Below are 20938 nucleotides of genomic sequence, written 5' to 3'. Positions count from 1 at the left end.
TATCTATCAGATCTAGTCCCTTAAATATATTTCTCAGTTCCACTGTATAATCATAAGGGATTTGATTTTTTTTTTTAGTTTTTATTTTTAAATTTTAAAATCTTTAATTCTTACATGTGTTCCCAAACATGAACCCCCCTCCCACCTCCCCTCCCCATAACATCTCTCTGGGTCATCCCCATGCACCAGCCCCAAGCATGCTGTATCCTGCGTCAGACATAGACTGGCGATTCAATTCTTACATGATAGTATACATGTTAGAATGCCATTTTCCCAAATCATCCCACCCTCTCCCTCTCCCTCTGAGTCCAAAAGTCCATTATACATATCTGTGTCTTTTTTCCTGTCTTGCATACAGGGTCGTCATTGCCATCTTCCTAAATTCCATATATATGTGTTAGTATACTGTATTGGTGTTTTTTCTTCTGGCTTACTTCACTCTGTATAATTGGCTCCAGTTTCATCCATCTCATCAGAACTGATTCAAATGAATTCTTTTTAATGGCTGAGTAATACTCCATTGTGTATATGTACCACAGCTTTCTTATCCATTCATCTGCTGATGGACATCTAGATTGTTTCCATGTCCTGGCTATTATAAACAGTGCTGTGATGAACATTGGGGTACATGTGTCTCTTTCCATTCTGGTTTCCTTGGTGTGTATGCCCAGAAGTAGGATTGCTGGGTCATAAGGTAGTTCTATTTGCAATTTTTTAAGGAATCTCCACACTGTTCTCCATAGTGGCTGTACTAGTTTGCATTCCCACCAACAGTGTAGGAGGGTTCCCTTTCTCCACACCCTCTCCAGCATTTATTGCTTGCAGATTTTTGGATCGCAGCCATTCTGACTGGTGTGAAGTGGTACCTCATTGTGGTTTTGATTTGCATTTCTCTAATAATGAGTGATGTTGAGCATCTTTTCATGTGTTTGTTAGCCATCCGTATGTCTTCTTTGGAGAAATGTCTATTTAGTTCTTTGGCCCATTTCTTGATTGGGTCATTTATTTTTCTGGAATTGAGCTGCATAAGTTGCTTGTATATTTTTGAGATTAGTTGTTTGTCAGTTGCTTCATTTGCTATTATTTTCTCCCATTCAGAAGGCTGTCTTTTCACCTTGCTTATATTTTCCTTTGTTGTGCAGAAGCTTTTAATTTTAATTAGATCCCATTTGTTTATTTTTGCTTTTTTTTCCCAGAATTCTGAGGGGTGAATCATAGAGGATCCTGCTGTGATTTATGTCTGAAAGTGTTTTGCCTATGTTCTCCTCTAGGAGTTTTATAGTTTCTGATCTTACATTTAGGTATGGTACTGGCACAAAGACAGACATATAGATCAATGGAACAAAATAGAAAGCGCAGAGATAAATCCACACACATATGGACACCTTATCTTTGACAAAGGAGGCAAGAATATACAATGGAGTAAAGACAATCTCTTTAACAAGTGGTGCTGGGAAAACTGGTCAACCACTTGTAAAAGGGATTTGATTTATGTCATACCTGAATTATCTAGTGGTTTTCCCCACTTTCTTCAATTTAAATCTGAATTTGGCAATAAGGAGTTCATGATCTGAGCCACAGTCAGCTCCCCATCATGTTTCTTACTTTTTTCTTTTGCTGACTGTATAGAGCTTCTCCATCTTTGGCTGCAAAGAATATAATCAGTCTGATATCGGTGTTGACCATCTGGTGATGTCCATGAGTAGAGTCTTCTTTTGTGTTGTTGAAAGAGGGTATTTGCTATTACCAGTGCGTTCTCTTGGGCAAAACTCTATTAGCCTTTGCCCTGCTTCATCCCATATTCCAAGGCCAAATTTGCCTGTTACTCCAGGTGTTTCTTGACTTCCTCCTTTTGCATTCCAGTCCCCTATAATGAAAAGGACATATTTGTTTTGTGTTAGTTCTAAAAGGTGTTGCAGGTCTTCATAGAACTGTTCAACTTCAGCTTCTTCAGCATTAGTGGTTGGGAAATAGACTTGGATTACTGTAATACTGAATGGTTTGCCTTGGAAACAAACAGAGATCATTCTGTCGTTTTTGAGATTGCATCCAACTACTGCATTTCGGACTCTTGTGTTGACCATAATGACTACTCCGTTTCTTCTAACGGATTCCTGCCCGCAGTAGTAGGTATAATGGTCATCTGAGTTAAATTTGCCCATTCCAGTCCATTTTGTTCGCTGATTCCTAGAATGTCGACGTTCATGCTTGCCGTCTCCTGTTTGACCACTTCCAATTTCCCTTGATTCATGGACCTAACATTCCAGATTCCTATGAAATATTGCTCTTTACAGCATCGGATCTTGCTTCTATCACCAGTCACGTCCACAACTGGGTATTGCTTTTGCTTTGGCTCCATCCCTTCATTCTTCTGGAGTTACTTCTCCACTGATCTTCAGTAACATATGGGGCACCTATCGACCTGGGGAGTTCCTCTTTCTCTATCCTATCATTTTGCCTTTTCATACTGTTCATGGGGTTCTCAAAGGCAAGAGTACTGAAGTGGTTTGCCATTTCCTTCTCCAATGGACCACATTCTGTCAGGCCTCTCCACCATGACCCACCTGCCTTGGGTGGCCCCATATGGCATGGCTTAGTTTCGTTGAGTTAGACTGTGGTCCATGTGATTAGATTGACAAGTTATCTGTGATTTGTTTTCAGGGTGTCTGCCCTCTGATGCCCTCTTCCAACACCTATCGTCTTACTTGGGTTTCTTTTACCTTGGACATGGGGTGTCTCTTCACTGCTGCTCCAACAAAGCACAGCCATTGCTCCTTACCTTAGATGAGGGGTATCTCCTCACCGCCACCCCTCCTGACCTTTAACGTGGAGTAGCTCCTCTTGGCCCTCCTGTGCCCGTGCAGCCACCGCTCCTTGGATGTGAGGTTGCTTGTCTCAGCTGCCGCCCCTGACCTTGGTGAGGGGTAGCTCCTCTCGGCCATGCTTCTGTGTGGTCTGTCGTAGCTGTTGCACTTCTGATACTAACCCAGCAGCCACTCACGATAGTCTAATTTTAACTGGTCATTACAAGTTTTGTATTCTAAGATCTTGTGTGTGTGTGTGTGTGTGTGTGTGTGTGTGAATCTCTCAGTTGTGTCACTCTTTACAACCCTAAGGACTGTTGCCCACCAATCCTCCTCTGCCATGGAATTCACCAGGGAAGAATACTGGAGTGGGTTGCCATTCCCTTTTCCAGGGGATATTTCTGACTCAGAGATTGAACCTGAGTCTCCACACTGCAGACATATTATTTATCATCTGAGCCCTCTAAGATCTTAAGTGAAGTAAAGTGAAGTCACTCAGTCGTGTTCGACTCTTTGTGACCCCATGGACTGTAGCCTACCATGCGCCTCCATTCATGGGATTTTCCAGGCAAGAGTACTGGAGTGGGTTGTCATTTCCTTCTCTAGAGGATCTTCCTGACCCAAGGATTGAGTCCAGGTCTCCTGCATTGTAGGCAGACGCTTTACCATCTGAGCCACCAGGGAAGTCTTAAGAGCTAAGACCTTAAGTGCTGCCAAATTTAAAGAGATATTAGAATTTTTTTTATGTAAACCTTACAAAATACAGTATTGGCAAATAATCTGAATTTTAAACCTATTCTTAACAAGAGCATAACAAAAGAAATATGTGTGCTTGATCTATTGAAATGTAGATGACAATATATTGACTATATTTACAGTATCTAAGTTGTTCCTAGGGGTTGAATGAAGTACCCTCAGAAGTTAGCTACTTTAATTTTGTGATACTTCCAAGATGGCATATGAGCTAGTCATTATAATAAGGTAATCTTTGTACACAAACAGCAGTAAATCCTACATGTATGTGAGTCACTTTGCCAGGGAAATAAAGGTAAATGGCAACAGTGCTTGACTCAAAAGATCTGTTTGGTGTCTTCATGAAGAGAAAATTAACATTAGAAGTGATTAGTTGAAAAATAAAGATTTGAATGGAGTAATTGTGTTCTAGAATCAGTATGTGGATCAAAGAATAATAACATTTAACAAGAGTTTGAAGGAAAACTAAGAATTTTCTACAAGGACAAGGGTAAAGAGTACTTTCAGATAGAGTGAACATGTAGAGACAAAAGGCTTTCAAGAGAAATCAAATAAAACCATAGGTATATTTTCAAGGATTAATTTTCTACAATGATGAGTTTTTCACAGTACAAAAGAAGACATTTTAAAGGGAAAACAGTTAAATAAACTGAGAGTCCCCATAACAAGCTAAGAAGTGTAGATATCCTTGAAAGCCGCAAGGTAGCATATCTCTGAATGTGTCTGGAAAGTATGTGTTACACCCAAATTATGGAGATGGATTAGATCCAATGTTTTCTGTTAGTTTGTCAAATAAATAATTTGCAGGGCTTAAATCTATACCTTCAGTCTTTGGAAGGAAGATACAATAATTAGAGAATTATAATTTATGTAAATAACAAGAGGACTTGGGTTTCTCTGGCTTATTGGTACAGAATCCGCTTGCAATGTAGGTAGACCCGGGTTCAGTCCCTGGGTGGGGAAGATATCATGGAGTATGAAATGGCAACCCACTCCAGTATTCTTGCCTGGAAATCCCATGGATGATGCAATCATTGGGGCACAAAGAGTCAGGCACAACTGAGCAACTAATTCTTTCACTCACCAGAATGATGAGTCCATTTGGAAAATATTCATTTAGAATATACAAAGTTTCCATTTCAATGGCGTAAAGATACTTATCTGATCTTTAAATCTCTACACTTATGCCCTAAAAAACAGCACCTGTTATGCCCTAAATAACAGTGCTGTATTACCTCTAACAACTAATAAAGACAAAAATATGACAAAATTTCCTATAGACAAAGCTATGGTTTTTCCAGCAATCATGCATGGATGTGAGACTTAAACCATAAAGAAGGCTGAGTGCTGAAGAATTGACACTTTTGAACTACTGTGCTGGAAACTCTTGAGAGTCCCTTGGACAGCAAGGAGATCAAATCAGTCCATCCTAAAGGAAATCAATCCTGAATAACCATTGGAAGGATTGATGCTGAATCAGAAGCTCCAGTACTTTGGCCACCTGATGCAAAGAGCTGACTCAATGGAAAAGATCCATATGCTGGGAAAAATTGAAGGCAAGGGGAGAAGGGAGCAAGAGGATGAGATGGCTAAATGGCATCACTGACTCAATAGACATGAGTTTGACCAAATTCGGAGCTAGTGATGGACAGAGAAGACTGGCATGCTATGCTCCGTGGGGTTGCAAAGAGTTGTACATGACTCAGCAACTAAACAACAAAAGACAAAAATAGATATGATCAAAAATAAAAGAGAGAATTTAATTTAACTACCTCCTATTCTTTCCTTTAAATAGGTTCAATGAGCACACTCCACAATTAGGCGGAAAAAAAAAAAGACTATATTTTGAAGTAGTACTTCCTCCCATGCACGTGGTTGCTTCAATTTTACAAAGCAATTATGCTTTTCTATTTTATTTTACCTTTAGAAAAATCCTGCAACTGATATAAAGAAGATGTATTAATAATGAGGATAATGGAGCAGAGATAAGCATTGTTTGCTATAACCTGAGTTTTTTATATTACTATTTTCAAAACTATTCAGCAGGGCTTCCCTGGTGGATCAGTGGTAAAGAATCTGCCTGTCAACGCAGCGGTAATGGGTTTGATCCCTGGTAGGCGATACCACATGCTGTGGGACAGCTAAGCCTGTGAACTACAACTACTGTGAAAGCAAATATTTTAAGTACTTTCAAATAGTTATAATTTTCACATATTTTAAATTGTCTGTGTTGAAATTAGTAATAGTCAGTTTAGTTCATTCACTCAGTTGTGTCCAACTCTTTGCGACCCCATGAATCGCAGCATGCCATGCCCCCTTGTCCATCACCAACTCCAGGAGTTCACTCAAACTCACGTCCATTGAGTCCGTGATGCCATCCAGCCATCTCATCCTTTGTTGTTCCCTTCTTCTGCTGCCCCCAATCTCTCCCAACATCGAAGTCTTTTCCAATGAATCAACTCTGTGCATGAGGTGGCCAAAGTACTGGAGTTTCAGCTTTAGCATCATTCCTTCCAAAGAAATCCCAGGGCTGATCTCCTTCAGAATGGACTGGTTAGTTCTCCTTGCAGTCCAAGGGACTCTCAAGAGTCTTCTCCAACACCACAGTTCAAAAGCATCAATACTTCGGCACTCAGCCTTCTTCACAGTCCAACTCTCACATCCATACATGACCACAGGAAAAACCATAGCCTTGACTAGACAGACCTTAGTCGGCAAATTAATGTCTCTGCTTTTGAATATGCTATCTAGGTTGGCCATAACTTTTCTTCCAAGGAGTAAGCGTCTTTTAATTTCATGGCTGCAGTCACTATATGCAGTGATTTTGGAGCTGAAAAAAAATAAAGTCTGACCCTGTTTCCACTGTTTCCCCATTTATTTCCCATGAAGTGATGGGACCAGATGCCATGATCCTCGTTTTCTGAATGTTGAGCTTTAGGTCAACTTTTTCGCTCTCCTCTTTCACTTTCATCAAGAGGCGTTTTAGTTGCTCTTCACTTTCTGCCATAAGGGTGGTGTCATCTGCATATCTGAAGTTATTGATATTTCTCCTGGCAATCTTGATTCCAGTCTGTGTTTCTTCCAGTCCAGCGTTTCTCATGATGCACTCTGCATAGAAGTTAAATAAGCAGGGTGATAATATACAGCCTTGACATACTCCTTTTCCTATTTGGAACCAGTCTGTTGTTCCATGTCCAGTTCTAACTGTTGCTTCCTGGCCTGCATACAGATTTCTCAAGAGGCAGGTCAGGTGGTCTGGTATTCCCATCTCTTTCAGAATTGTCCACAGTTTATTGTGATCCACACACTCAAAGGCTTTGGCATAGTCAATAAAGCAGAAAGAGATGTTTTCTGGAACTCTCTTGCTTTTTCCACGATCCAGGGAATGTTGGCAATTTGATCTCTGGTTCTTCTGCCTTTTCTAAAACCCGTTTGAACATCAGGGATTTAACGGTTCACGTATTGCTGAAGCCTAGCTTGGAGAATTTTGAGCATTACTTTACTAGCATGTGAGATGAGTGCAATTGTGCAGTAGTTTGAGCATTCTTTGGCATTGCATTTCTTTGAGATTGGAATGAAGACTGACCTTTTCCAGTCCTGTGGCCACTGCTGAATTTTCCAAATTGGCTGCCATATTGAGCACTTTCACAGCATCATCTTTCAGGATTTGAAATAACTCAACTGGAATTCCATCACTTCCACTAGCTTTGTTCATAGTGATGCTTTCTAAGGCCCACTTGACTTCACATTCCAGGATATCTGGCTCTAGATGAGTGATCACACCATCGTGGTTTTCTGGGTCATGAAGATCTTCTTTTGTACAGTTCTTTTGTGTATTGTTGCCACCTCTTCTTAATATCTTCTGCTTCTGTTAGGTCCATACAATTTCTGTGCTTTATCGAGCCCATCTTTGCATGAAATGTTCCCTTGGTATCTCTAATGTTCTTGAAGAGATCTCTAGTCTTTCCCATTCTGTTCTTTTCCTCTATTTCTTTGCATTGATCAATGAAGAAGGCTTTCTTATCTCTTCTTGCTATTCTTTGGAACTCTGCATTCACATGCTTATATTTTTCCTTTTCTCCTTTGCTTTTCACTTCTCTTCTTTTCACAGCTATTTGTTAGGCCTCCCCAGACAGCCATTTTGCTTTTTTGCATTTCTTTTCCATGGGGATCGTCTTGATCCCTATCTCCTGTACAATGTCACAGACCTCATTCCATAGTTCATCAGGCACTCTATCTATCAGATCTAGTCCCTTAAATCTATTTCTCACTTCCACTGTATAATCATAAGGGATTTGATTTAGGTCATACCTGAATGGTCTAGCAGTTTTCCTTACTTTCTTCAATTTAAATCTGAATTTCATAATAAGGGGTTCATGATCTGAGCCATAGTCAGCTCCTGGTCTTATTTTTGTTGACTGTATAGAGCTTCTCCATCTTTGGCTACAAAGAATATAATCAATCTGATTTAGGTGTTGACCATCTCGTGAGGTCCATGTGGAGTCTTCTCTTGTGTTGTTGGAAGAGGGTGTTTTCTATGACCAGTGCATTTTCTTGGCAAAACTCTATTAGTCTTAGGCCAAATTTGCCTGTTACTCCAGGTGTTTCTTGACTTCCTGCTTTTGCATTCCGGTCCCCTATAATGAAAAGGACATCTTTTTTGGGTGTTAGTTCTAAAAGGTCTTGTAGGTCTTCATAGAACCATTCAACTTCAGCTTCTTCAGCGTTACTGGTTGGAGCATAGACTTGGATTACCGTGATATTGAATGGTTTGCCTTGGAGACGAACAGAGATCATTCTGTCGTTTTTGGGATTGCATCCAAGTACTGCATTTTGGACTCTTTTGTTGACCATGATGGCTACTCCATTTCTTCTGAGGGATTCCTGCCTGAAGTAGTAGATATAATGATCATCTGAGTTAAAAATTCACCCATTCCAGTCCATTTTAGTTCACTGATTCCTAGAATGTCGACGTTCATTCTTGCCATCTCTTGTTTGACCACTTCCAATTTTCCTTGATTCACGGACCTGACATTCCAGGTTCCTATGCAATATTGCTCTTTACAGCCTATTAAACTCTTTTAAAATCATATCTGCCTGAGTTTGTCCTCCTCTCTTTCTTCACCTCTATTTTGCCATCCATGACACTGTTATCAAGAGTGCTCTGCTGCTGCTGTTGCTGCTGCTGCTGCTGCTATGTAGCTTCAGTCATCTCCAACTCTGTGCGACCCCATAGACCGCAGCCCACCAGGCTCCCCCATCCCTGGGATTCTCCAGACAAGAACACTGGAGTGGGTTGCCATTTCTTTCTCCAGTGCATGAAAGGGAAACATTAAAGTGAAGTCGCTTAGTTGTGTCTGACTCTTCACGACCCCATGGACTGCAGCCTACAAGGCTCCTCCATCCATGGGATTTTCCCAGGCAAGTGTACTGAAATGGGGTGCCATCGCCTTCTCCACAAGAGTGCTTTAATTACAGTTTTTTTGTCTAACTCACACTTTATCGGCCTGGAAAACATAGTTCTCAACATCTCAGATAAAAATTCTTTGAAAACTTAAATGTGCATCTTAAAAATATAAATGGCATTAAAGATTTTTGATAAATGCAGTCATTGCTTTAGAGTTAAAGCCTTTTTCCCACTGAAAATATCTGAATTTTTAATAGAAATTCAGTTGAAGATTAGTTCTGTTTCCATAAGCAAATGGTTATAGAGCTTGAGATATGTCAGAGACTCATGTCCAGTGGCTATGAGAATGACTTTTGATAGCTTTTCATTTAATTTTTACTGCACCCAGTATTTCCTATGGTTAGAAATATTGTTTATTTGATACTTACCAAAGTGGTAACTAAATTTATCCTCTGCAACTCTTTCATTTAACTCCTTTTCTGATATGGAATACTAAGTAATTTATATTAAATTATTGTATCACCTATACCTCAGTATGATATAAAAAGTTTAAAGTTTGGGGAAAAATTATTGGAGACATTGCTGAACTAGTTTTAAAATAACCATGAATATTTTGCTCTCTGTTGGAGAAATATCATACACAAACATTAAGTAAACTTCAGTAAGTCAAGGAACTAGACATCGTTCTAAAAACAGTTTTCTTGTGGGGCATGATATTCTTTTTTTTTTTTTTTTAATGTCCAGTTTGAAATTTTGGGTCATTAGTAGTAAAGGTAGGTAGTAACCACTTTTTTGGGAAAATCTAGGTTACTTTTCTATTCTCAAGAAATATAACTGAAATAAACTCCACATTAGGTTTCGCTGGCTCAATAATGTCAAACCGCTTTCCTCTGGATTGGAACAAACCAGAATAAGTTAGGTAACAGAGGAAATATAGATTTGTTTATCCTAATGAACTTGATTCACAGGGATATTGATATTCATATATGTTTATACTTTGCTATGCACAGGTATGAGAAAAAAAGCTTTACTTGCAATTTTGTAGGAATTATTGATCCAAAAACCAGAGGTGCTATTTATGGTAAATTGATAAACATAGTAAATATTCGGTAGAATCTTGGAGTTCCAAGAATTTCCTTTCCTCCCTCACCAATGAAAACAATCCACAACAAGAAAAATATCAATCAGTGAAAGTACAAAGCTCACCTGTTACCTGGAATACTACTCATTGAAATGTTCATAGGATAAAAGTTTGCCCTCTTCCGGGTCCATTTAAAATAATGTAGCAGACTAATTTTGAACTGTTGTCACATTTACTAAAAATTTTAAGTACACACGTCTACAACTTTGTGGTCCTTTAAGATGAAATGGTAGGAGAAACGGGTATACTGAAGCCAAGAAAAGGACAACAGAAAATGGAAGTGAGTTATTGAAATTCAGTTTCAGTCTAGAAACTATCTCAACTGGTCATAAAGACATAGATAATTCTCTAAGAATAGCTCGGAAAGTAATGATATTTTAAGATAGTAAGTGAAGAAGACAGATAAGTCATGTAGATGATGGACTCATTCATCTCAAGTGAATATAAATTCCCAAGGGGAGCCACCCTTGTCTGCTGTGCCATAATAAACCCCAGCTCTTCTCCCTCCTATGTCTTTCCAGTCCAATATCTCACAAATGTAAGGGCAAGGTGCATTATCTGATTACAGTACACACACTGGTTTCGTACTACCCAATGCTATGTCAGTAAACCTCTCTTGAGTCTTCATTGATAAAATAATCTTTTTATCTTGCTATAGGTGACTTTCTCCCATGGACTTCAGAGTCTTTACCTGTTCAATATCAGACTTTATCTACGTATTTTTAAATCAGTTTTATTTTTTGCTAGAATGAGTATAATACCTGTTGAATCTGTCTCTCTTTTAAATTATGTCATACAGGTTTTTTTTTTGGGGGGGGGAGATGGGATATTCTTTCAACAGATATTATTCTAAAAAGGTTTATATGATTGTCAAGTGCTCACTGTAATATGTTTATTTGATGTATGTTAAATTACTCAATGAATGAAAATAATGTTTGTAGAATGATGGGTGTAAACACAGACCAATCTAAATAAGAAATTTATGCACAGTGATTCATTTTAACTTGCTAAGAAATTAAGATGGGGGGCAGTCCTAAGATGGCGGAGGAATAGGATGGGGAGACCACTTTCTCTCCCACAAATTCATCAAAAGAACATTTCAATGCTGAGTAAATTCTACAAAGCAACTTCTGAATGCTGGAAGAGGACATCAGGCACCCAGAAAAGCAGATCATTGTCTTCAAAAATAGGTAGGAAAAATATAAAAGATGAAAAAAGAGACATAGAAGGTAGGGAGGGAGCTCCATCCTGGGAAGGGAGTCCCATCCTGGGAAGGGAATCTTAAAAAGAGAGAAGCTTCCAAACACCAGGAAACACTCTCACTGCTGAGTCTATGGCGAGCCTTGGAAGTGCAGAGGGCAACATAACAGGGAAGAAAAATGAATAAATAATTAAAACCAACAGATTATGAGCCCAACAGTAACTCCCCCAGCAGAGAAGCAGTGCAGACGCCTGCATCCACCACTAGTAAGTGAGGGCTGGGCAGGGAGGTGCGGGCTGCAGTGCTTTTTAAGAATCAGGCTGGAATGCCCTGAATGTAACCAGAGTGAACTAACTTGGGCTAGCAAACCAGACTGTGGGATAGCTACCACGCGAAAAGCTCTAGCATAAGACACCGCCAGGACAGGACCGTGCACAGAACAAAGGATGGAACAGAAATAGCCAGCTGCAGACCATCCCCTGCTGGTGACAGGAAACCAGAGCCGAAAGGGCTGGAAGAGCGCAATCGCAGCCCTGGAGAGACTTTACCAACCAAACTGCAAGCAGGCTTCTTTGCTAACTAAGACTTCTTGGGGTTCTGGACAGTCACTATCTGCCTGACAAGGGGCACCAGCAGTACACCCAGAAAACTGAGCAGCAGGGAAAGGGGATAAGTCGCAGCGACCCCACTCACCAACATCTGAACTACTCGGTCCTGGGAAGGCCACAAAACGCAGGCCCAACCAAATCTGCACCTCTGAGGGATACCTGAGAGCCGAGCCTGAGTGGCTTAGACCGGGGAGGTGCATGCAGCCTAGGGCCGGCCTCAGAGTGTTCCCAGTGGAGCAACATAGCGCCTGAGAGGTGTGCACTGTGTGCAGGGGCATGACCAGTGTGGCTGAGACACTGCGAGCACATGCCAGTGTTATTTGTTTGCAGCATCGCTCCCTCCCCACAGCACGAATGAACAAGTGAGCCTAAGGGGGAAAAAAAAAAGTGTCCACCACCACCCCGTTGTGTCAGGGTGGAAATCAGACACTGAAGAGACCAGCAAATGGAAGCTAAACAGCGGGAACTGCCTTGGAAGTGACCCCACACTGCCGACAACACCAGAGAAACAGCCAGATATATCTTTACTATTTTTACTACCATTCTCTCTCTCTTTTTGTTGATATTGTTGTTTGATTGTTTTTTCTTCTTCTCTTCTTCTTTTTTTAACTTAAAAAAATTTTAAGTCCTCTATTTCTCCTTTAATTTTAATTTTTGTAACCTACTATTACTTTTCAAAAAAAAGACCCTATTTTTAAAGTCATATATATATATATATATATATATGTTTTGTGATTGTTGTTGTTTTTTAATAATTCTCATCTTTTTTTTTCTTCTTCTTCTTTTCTTGAATATTGTATTTTTGAAAATCCAACATCTACTCTAGATTTTTAATCTTTGCTTTTTGGTATTTGTTGTCAATTTTGTACATTTGAAAACCCAATCTTCAGTATCCAATTTTACCTGAGAGCGAGATTACTGGCTTGACCACTCTCTCCTCCTTTGGACTCTCCTTTTTCTCCACCAGGTTGTCTCTGTCTCCTCCCTCCCCCTTCTCTTCTCTGCCCAACTCTGTGAATCTCTGTGTGTTCCAGATGATGGAGAACACTTAGGGAACTGGTTACTGGCTGGATCTGTCTCTCTCCTTTTCATTTTCCTCTTTTATCCTCCTGGCCACCTCTGTCTACTTCCTCCCTCTCATCTTCCCTGTATAACTCCATGAACATCTCCGAGTGGTCCAGACTGTGCAGCGCACAAAAGGAAGTGATTACTGGCTAGCTTGCTCTCTCCTCTTTTGATCCCACCTCATCTCATTCCAGTCACCTCTAACTACCCCCTCCCTCTTCTCTTCTCCATGTAACTCAGTGAAACTCTCTGGGTGTTCCTCAATGTGGAGAAGCTTTTCATCTTTAACCTAGATATTTTATCATGGTGCTGTACAGATGGAGAAGTCTTGAGGCTACTGTAAAAATAAAACTGAAAACCAGAAGCAGGAGGCTTAAGTCCAAATCCTGAGAACATCAGAGAACTCCTGAATCCAGGGAACATTAATTGATAGGAACTCATCAAATGCCTCCATACCTACACTGAAACCAAGCACCACCCTAGGGACAACAAGTTCCAGAGCAAGACATACCACGCAAATTCTCCAGCAACACAGGAACACACCCCTGAGCAGCTCAAGTTACTCCAAAACCATAGACATCTCATAACTCATTACTGGACACTTCATTGCACTCCAGAGAGAAGAAATCCAGCTCTACCCACCAGAACTCCAACACAAGCTTCCCTAACCAGGAAACCTTGACAAGCCACTGATAGAACCCCACCCACAGCGAGGAAACTCCATAATAAAGAGAACTCCACAAATTCCCAGAATACAGAAAGGCCACCCCAAACAGAGCAATATAACCAAGATGAAGAGACAGAGGAATACCCAACAGATAAAGGAACAGGAGAAATGCACACTAAACCAAACAAAAGAGGAAGAGATAGGGAATCTACCTGAGAAAGAATTCCAAAGAATGATAGTGAAAATGATCCAAAACCTTGATATCAAAATGGAATCACAGATAAATAGCCTGGAGACAAGGATTGAGAAGATGCAAGAAAGGTTTAACAAGGACCTAGAATAAATAAAAAAGAGTCAATATATAATGAATAATGCAATAAATGAGATCAGAAACACTCTGGAGGCAACAAATAGTAGAATAACGGAGGCAGAAGATAGGATTAGTGAAATAGAAGATAGAATGGTAGAAATAAATGAATCAGAGAGGAAAAAAAGAAAAATGAATTAAAAGAAGTGAGGACAATCTCAGAGACCTCCAGGACAATGTTAAACACCCCAACATAAGAATCACTGGTGTCCCAGAAGAACAAGACAAAAAGAAAGACCATGAGAAAATATTTGAGGAGATAACAGCTGAAAGCTTCCCTAAAATGGGGAAGGAAATCATCACCCAAGTCCAAGAAATCCAGAGAGTTCCAAACAGGATAAACCCAAGGCGAAACACCCCAAGACACATATTAATCAAATTAACAAAGGTCAGACACAAAGAACAAATATTAAAAACAGCAAGGGAAAAACAACAAATAACACACAAGGGGATTCCCGTAAGGACAACTGCAGATCTTTCAATAGAAACTCTTCAGGCCAGGAGGGAATGGCAAGACATACTTAAAGTGATGAAAGAAAATAACCTACAGCCCAGATTACTGTGCCCAGCAAGGATCTCATTCAAATATGAAGGGAAATCAAAAGCTTTACAGACAAGCAAAAGCTGAGAGAATTCAGCACCACCAAACCAGCTCTCCAACAAATGCTAAAGGATATTCTCTAGACAGGAAACACAAAAGGGCATATAAACCCGAACCCAAAACAATAAAGTAAATTGCAGTGGGATTATACTTATCAATAATTACCTTAAATGTTCAGGTGAGTTCAGTTCAGTCGCTCAGTCGTGTCTGACTCTTTGCGACCCCATGAATCGCAGCACGCCAGGCCACCCTGTTCATCACCATCTCCCGGATTTCACTCAGACTCATGTCCATCGAGTCCGTATTGCCATCCAGCCATCTCATCCTCGGTCGTCTCCTTCTCCTGCCCCCAATCCCTCCCAGCATCAGAGTCTTTTCCAATGAGTCAACTCTGTGCATGAGGTGGCCAAAGTACTGGAGTGTCAGCTTTAGCATCATTCGTTGCAAAGAAATCCTAGGGTTGATCTCCTTCAGAATGGACTGGTTGGTTCTCCTTGCAGTCCAAGGGACTCTCAAGAGTCTTCTCTAACACCACAGTTCAAAAGCGTCAATTCTTCGGTGCTCAGCCTTCTTCACAGTCCAACTCTCACATCCATACATGACCACTGGAAAAACCATAGCCTTGACTAGACAGATCTTAGTTGGCCAAGTAATGTCTCTGCTTTTGAATATGCTATCTAGGTTGGTCATAACTTTTCTTCCAAAGAGTAAGTGTCTTTTAATTTCATGGCTGCAGTCACCATCTGCAGTGATTTTGGAGCCACCCGAAATAAAGTCTGACACTGTTTCCACTGTTTCCCCATCTATTTGCCATGAAGTGATGGGACCGGATGCCATGATCTTTGTTTGCTGAATGGTGAGCTTTAAGCCAATTTTTTGGCTTAAGGAGACTCTTTCACTTTCATTAAGAGGCGTTTTAGTTCCTCTTTACTTTCTCCCGTAAGGGTGGTGTCATCTGCATATCTTAGGTGATTGATATTTCTCCTGGCAATCTTGATTCCAGCGTGTGTTTCTTCCAGTTCAACGTTTCTCATGAGGTACTCTGCATAGAGTTAAATAAGCAGGGTGTCAATATACAGCCTTGACGTACACCTTTTTCAATTTGGAACCAGTCTGTTGTTCAATGTCCAGTTCTAACTGTTGCTTCCTGACCTGCATACAGATTTCTCAAGAGGCAGGTCAGGTGGTCTGTATTCCCATCTCTTTCAGAATTGTCCACAGTTTATTGTGATCCACACAGTCAAAGGCTTTGGCATAGTCAAAGCAGAAATAGATGTTTTTCTGGAATTCTCTTGCTTTTTACATGATCCAGAGGATGTTGGCAATTTGATCTCTGGTTCCTGTGGCTTTTCTAAAACCAGCTTGAACATCAGGAAGTTCATGGTTCACGTATTGCTGAAGTCTGGCTTGGAGAATTTTGAGCATTACTTTACTAGCATGTGAGATGTGTGCAGTTGTGTGGTAGTTTGAGCCTTCTTTGGCATTGCCTTTCTTTGGGACTGGAAGAAAAATGACCTTTTCCAGTCCTATGGCCATTGCTGAGTTTTCCAAACTTGTTGGCATATTGAGTGCAGCACTTTCACAGCATCATCTTTCAGGATTTGAAATAGCTCAATTGGAATTCCATCACCTCCACTAGCTTTGTTCATAGTGATGCTTTCTAAGGCCCACTTAACTTCACATTCCAGGATGTCTGGCTCTAGATGAGTGATCACACCATCTTGATTATCTTGGTCATGAAGATCTTTTTTGTACAGTTCTTCTGTGTACTCTTGCCACCTCTTCTTAATATCTTCTGGTTCTGTTCAGTTTATACCATTTCTGTCCTTTATCAAGCCCATCTTTGCATGAAATGTTCCCTTGGTATCTCTAATGTTCTTAAAGAGATCTCTAGTCTTTTCCATTCTGTTGTTTTCCTCTATTTGTTTACATTGATCGCTGAAAAAGGCTTTCTTATCTCTCCTTGCTATTCTTTGGAACTCTGCATTCAGATGCTTATATCTTTCCTTTTCTCCTTTGCTTTTCACCTCTCTTCTTTTCACAGCTATTTTTAAGGCCTCCCCAGACAGCCATTTTGCTTTTTTGCATTCCTTTTCCATGGGGATGGTCTTGATCCCTGTCTCCTGTACAGTGTCACAAACCTCATTCCATAGTTCATCAAGCACTCTATCTATGAGACCTAGGCCCTTAAATCTGTTTCTCACTTCCACTGTATAGTCATAAGGGATTTGATTTAGGTCATACCTGAATGGTCTAGCGGTTTCCCCTACTTTCTTCAATTTAAGTCTGAATTTGGTAATTAGGTGTTCATGATCTGAGCCACAGTCAGCTCCTGGTCTTGTTTTTGTTGACTGTATAGATCTTCTCGATTTTTGCTGCAGAGAATATAATCAATCTGACTTCGGTGTTGACCATCTGGTGATGTTCATGTGTAGAGACTTCTCTTGTGTTGTTGCCAGAGGGTGTTTGCTATGGCCAGTGCATTTTCTTGGCAAAACTCTGTTAGTCTTTGCCCTGCTTCTTTCCGCATTCTAAGGCCAAATTTGCCTGTTACTCCAGGTGTTTCTTGACTTCCTACTTTTGCATTCCAGTCCCCTATAAGGAAAAGGATATCTTTTTTGGGTGTTAGTTCTAAAAGGCCTTGTAGGTCTTCATAGAACCGTTCAACTTCAGCTTCTTCAGCGTTACTGGTTGGGGCATAGACTTGGATAACAGTGATATTGAATGGTTTGCCTTGGAGACAAACAGAGATCATTCTGTCGTTTTTGAGATTGCATCCAAGTACTGCATTTCGGACTCTTGTTTACCCTGATGGCTACTCCATTTCTTCTGAGGGATTCCTGCCTGCAGTAGTAGATATAATGATCATCTGAGTTAAATTCACCCATTCCAGCCCATTTTATTTATTTATTTTTTAATTTTTATTTTAACTTTATTTTACTTTACAATACTGTATTGGTTTTGCCATACATTGACATGAATCCACCACGGGTGTACATGCGTTCCCAAACATGAACCCCCCTCCCACCTCCCTCCCCATAACATCCCTCTGGGTCATCCCCATGCACCAGCCCCAAGCATGCTGTATCCTGCATCTGACATAGACTGGCGATTCTATTCTTACACGATAGTATACATGTTTCAATGCCATTCTCCCAAATCATCCCACCCTCTCCCTCTCCCTCTTAGTCCCAAAGTCCGCTATACACATCTGTGTCTTTTTTTGCTGTCTTGCATACCGGGTCATCATTGCCATCTTTCTAAATTCCTTATATATGTGTTAGTATACTGTATTGGTGTTTTTTTCTGGCTTACTTCACTCTGTATAATCGGCTCCAGTTCCATCCATCTCATCAGAACTGATTCAAATGTATTCTTTTTAATGGCTGAGTAATACTCCATTGTGTATATGTACCACAGCTTTCTTATCCATTCATCTGCTGATGGACATCTAGGTTGCTTCCATGTCCTGGCTATTATAAACAGTGCTGTGATGAACATTGGGGTACATGTGTCTTTTTAAATTCTGGTTTCCTCAGTGTGTATGCCCAGCAGTGGGATTGCTGGGTCCTATGGCAGTTCTACTTCCAGTTTTTTAAGGATTCTCCACACTGTTCTCCAAAGTGGCTGTACTAGTTTGCATTCCCACCAACAGTGTAAGAGGGTTCCCCTTTATCCACACTCTCTCCAGCATTTATTGCTTGTAGACATTTGGATTGCAGCCATTCTGACCCGTGTGAAATGGTACCTCATTGTGGTTTTGATTTGCATTTCTCTGATAATGAGTAATGTTGAGCATCTTTTCATGTGTTTGTTAGCCATCCGTATGTCTTCTTTGGAGAAATGTCTATTTAGTTCTTTGGCCCATTTTTTGATTGGGTCGTTTAGTTTTCTGGAATTGAGCTGCAGGAGTTGCTTATATATTTTTGAGATTAATTCTTTGTCAATTGCTTCTTTTTCTATTATTTTCTCCCATACTGAAGGCTGTCTTTTCACCTTACTTATAGTTTCCTTTGTTGTGCAGAAGCTTTTAAGTTTAATTAGGTCCCATTTGTTTATTTTTGCTTTCATTTCCAATATTCTGGGAGGTGGGTCATAGAATACCCTGTTGTGATTTATGTCAGAGAGTGTTTTGCCTATGTTCTCCTCTAGGAGTTTTATAGTTTCTGGTCTTACGTTTAGATCCATTTTGAGTTTATTTTGTGTATGGTGTTAGAAATTGTTCTAGTTTCATTCTTTTACAAGTGGTTAACCAGTTTTCCCCGAAACACTTGTTAAAGAGATTGTCTTTTCTCCATTGTATATTCTTGCCTCCTTTGTCAAAGATAAGGTGTCCGTAGGTGCCTGGATTTATCTCTGGGATTTCTGTTTTGTTCCATTGATCTGTATTTCTGTCTTTGTGCCAGTACCATACTGTCTTGATAACTGTGGCTTTGTAGTAGAGCCTGAAGTCAGGCAAGTTGATTCCTCCAGTTCCATTCTTCTTTGTCAAGATTGCTTTGGCTATTTGAGGTTTTTGTGTTCCTATACAAATTGTGAAATTATTTATTTTAGCTCTGTGAAAAATACCCTTGGTAGCTTGATAGGGATTGCATTGAATGTATAGATTGCTTTGGATAGTATACGCAGTTTCACTATATTGATTCTTCTGATCCAAGAACATGGCATATTTCTCCATCTATTTGTGTCCTCTTTGATTTCTTTAACCAGTGTTTTATAGTTTTATATGTATAGGTCTTTAGTTTCTTTAGGTAGATATATTCCTAATTATTTTATTCTTTTCATTGCAATGGTGAATGGAATTGTTTCCTTAATTTCTCTTTCTCTTTTCTCATTACTAGTGTTTAGGAATGCAAGGGATTTCTGTGTTTTATTTTATATCCTGCAACTTTGTTATATTCATTGATTAGCTCTAGTAATTTTCTGGTGGAGTCTTCAGGGTTTTCTATGTAGAGGATCATGTCATCTGAAAACAGTGAGTGTTTTACTTCTTATTTTCCAATTTGGATTCCTTTTATTTCTTTTTCTGCTCTGATTGCTGTGGCTCAAACTTCCAGAACTATGTTGAATAGTAGCGGTGAAAGTGGGCACCCTTGTCTTGTTCCTGACTTTAGGGGAAATGCTTTCAATTTTCCACCATTGAGGATAATGTTTGCTGTGGGTTTGTCATATATAGCTTTTATTATGTTGTGGTATGTTCCTTCTATTCCTGCTTTCTGGCGAGTTTTTATCATAAATCGTTGTTGAATTTTGTCAAAGGCTTTCTCTGCATCTATTGAGATAATCATATGGCTTTTATTTTTCAATTTGTTAATGTGATGTATTACATTGATTCATTTGTGGATATTGAGAATCCTTGCATCCTTGGTATAAAGCCCACTTGGTCATGGTGTGTGATCTTTTTAATGTGTTGCTCGATTCTGTTTGCTAGAATTTTGTTGAGGATTTTTGCATCTATGTTCATCAGTGACATTGGCCTGTAGTTTTCTTTTTCTGTGGCATCTTTGTCATGGTTTGGTATTAGGGTGATGGTGGCCTCATATAATGAGTTTGGAAGTTTACCTTCCTCTGCAATTTCTGGAAGAGTTTGAGTAGGATAGGTGAAGCTCTTCTCTAAATTTTGGTAAAATTCAGCTGTGAAGCCTTCTGGACCTGGGCTTTTTGCTTGCTGGAAGATTTCTGATTACAGTTTCAATTTCTGTGCTTGTGATGTGTCTGTTAACATTTTCTATTTCTTCCTGGTTCAGTTTTGGAAAGTTGTACTTTTCTAAGAATGTATCCATTTCTTCCAAGTTGTCCATTTTATTGGCATATAATTGCTGATAGTAGTCTCTTATGATCCTTTGTATTTCTGTGTTGTCTGTTGTGATCTCTCCATTTTCATTTCTAATTTTATTGTTTTGATTTTTCTCCTTTTGTTTCTTGATGAGTCTGGCTAATGGTTTTTCAATTTTATTTATCCTTTCAAACAACCAGCTTTTGGCCTTGTTGATTTTTTCTATGGTCTCCTTTGTTTCTTTTGCATTTATTTCTGCCCCAATTTTTAAGATTTCTTTTCTTCTACTGACTCTGGGGTTCTTCATTTCTTCCTTTTCTAATTGCTTTAGGTGTAGAGTTAAGTTATTTATTTGACTTTTTTCTTGTTTCTTGAGGTATGCCTGTATTGCTATGAACCTTCCCCTTAGCACTGCTTTTACAGTGTCCCACAGGTTTTGGGTTGTTGTGTTTTCATTATCATTGATTTCTATGTATATTTTGATTTTTTAAAAATGTCTTCTGTGATTTGTTGGTTATTCAGCAGCGTGTTTTTCAGCCTCCATATGT

This window comes from Ovis aries, unplaced genomic scaffold, assembly GCF_016772045.2.
Source record: "Ovis aries strain OAR_USU_Benz2616 breed Rambouillet unplaced genomic scaffold, ARS-UI_Ramb_v3.0 scaffold_90, whole genome shotgun sequence".
NCBI classification, from domain to species: Eukaryota; Metazoa; Chordata; class Mammalia; order Artiodactyla; family Bovidae; genus Ovis; species Ovis aries.
Note: the sequence above shows the minus strand (reverse complement) of the source record.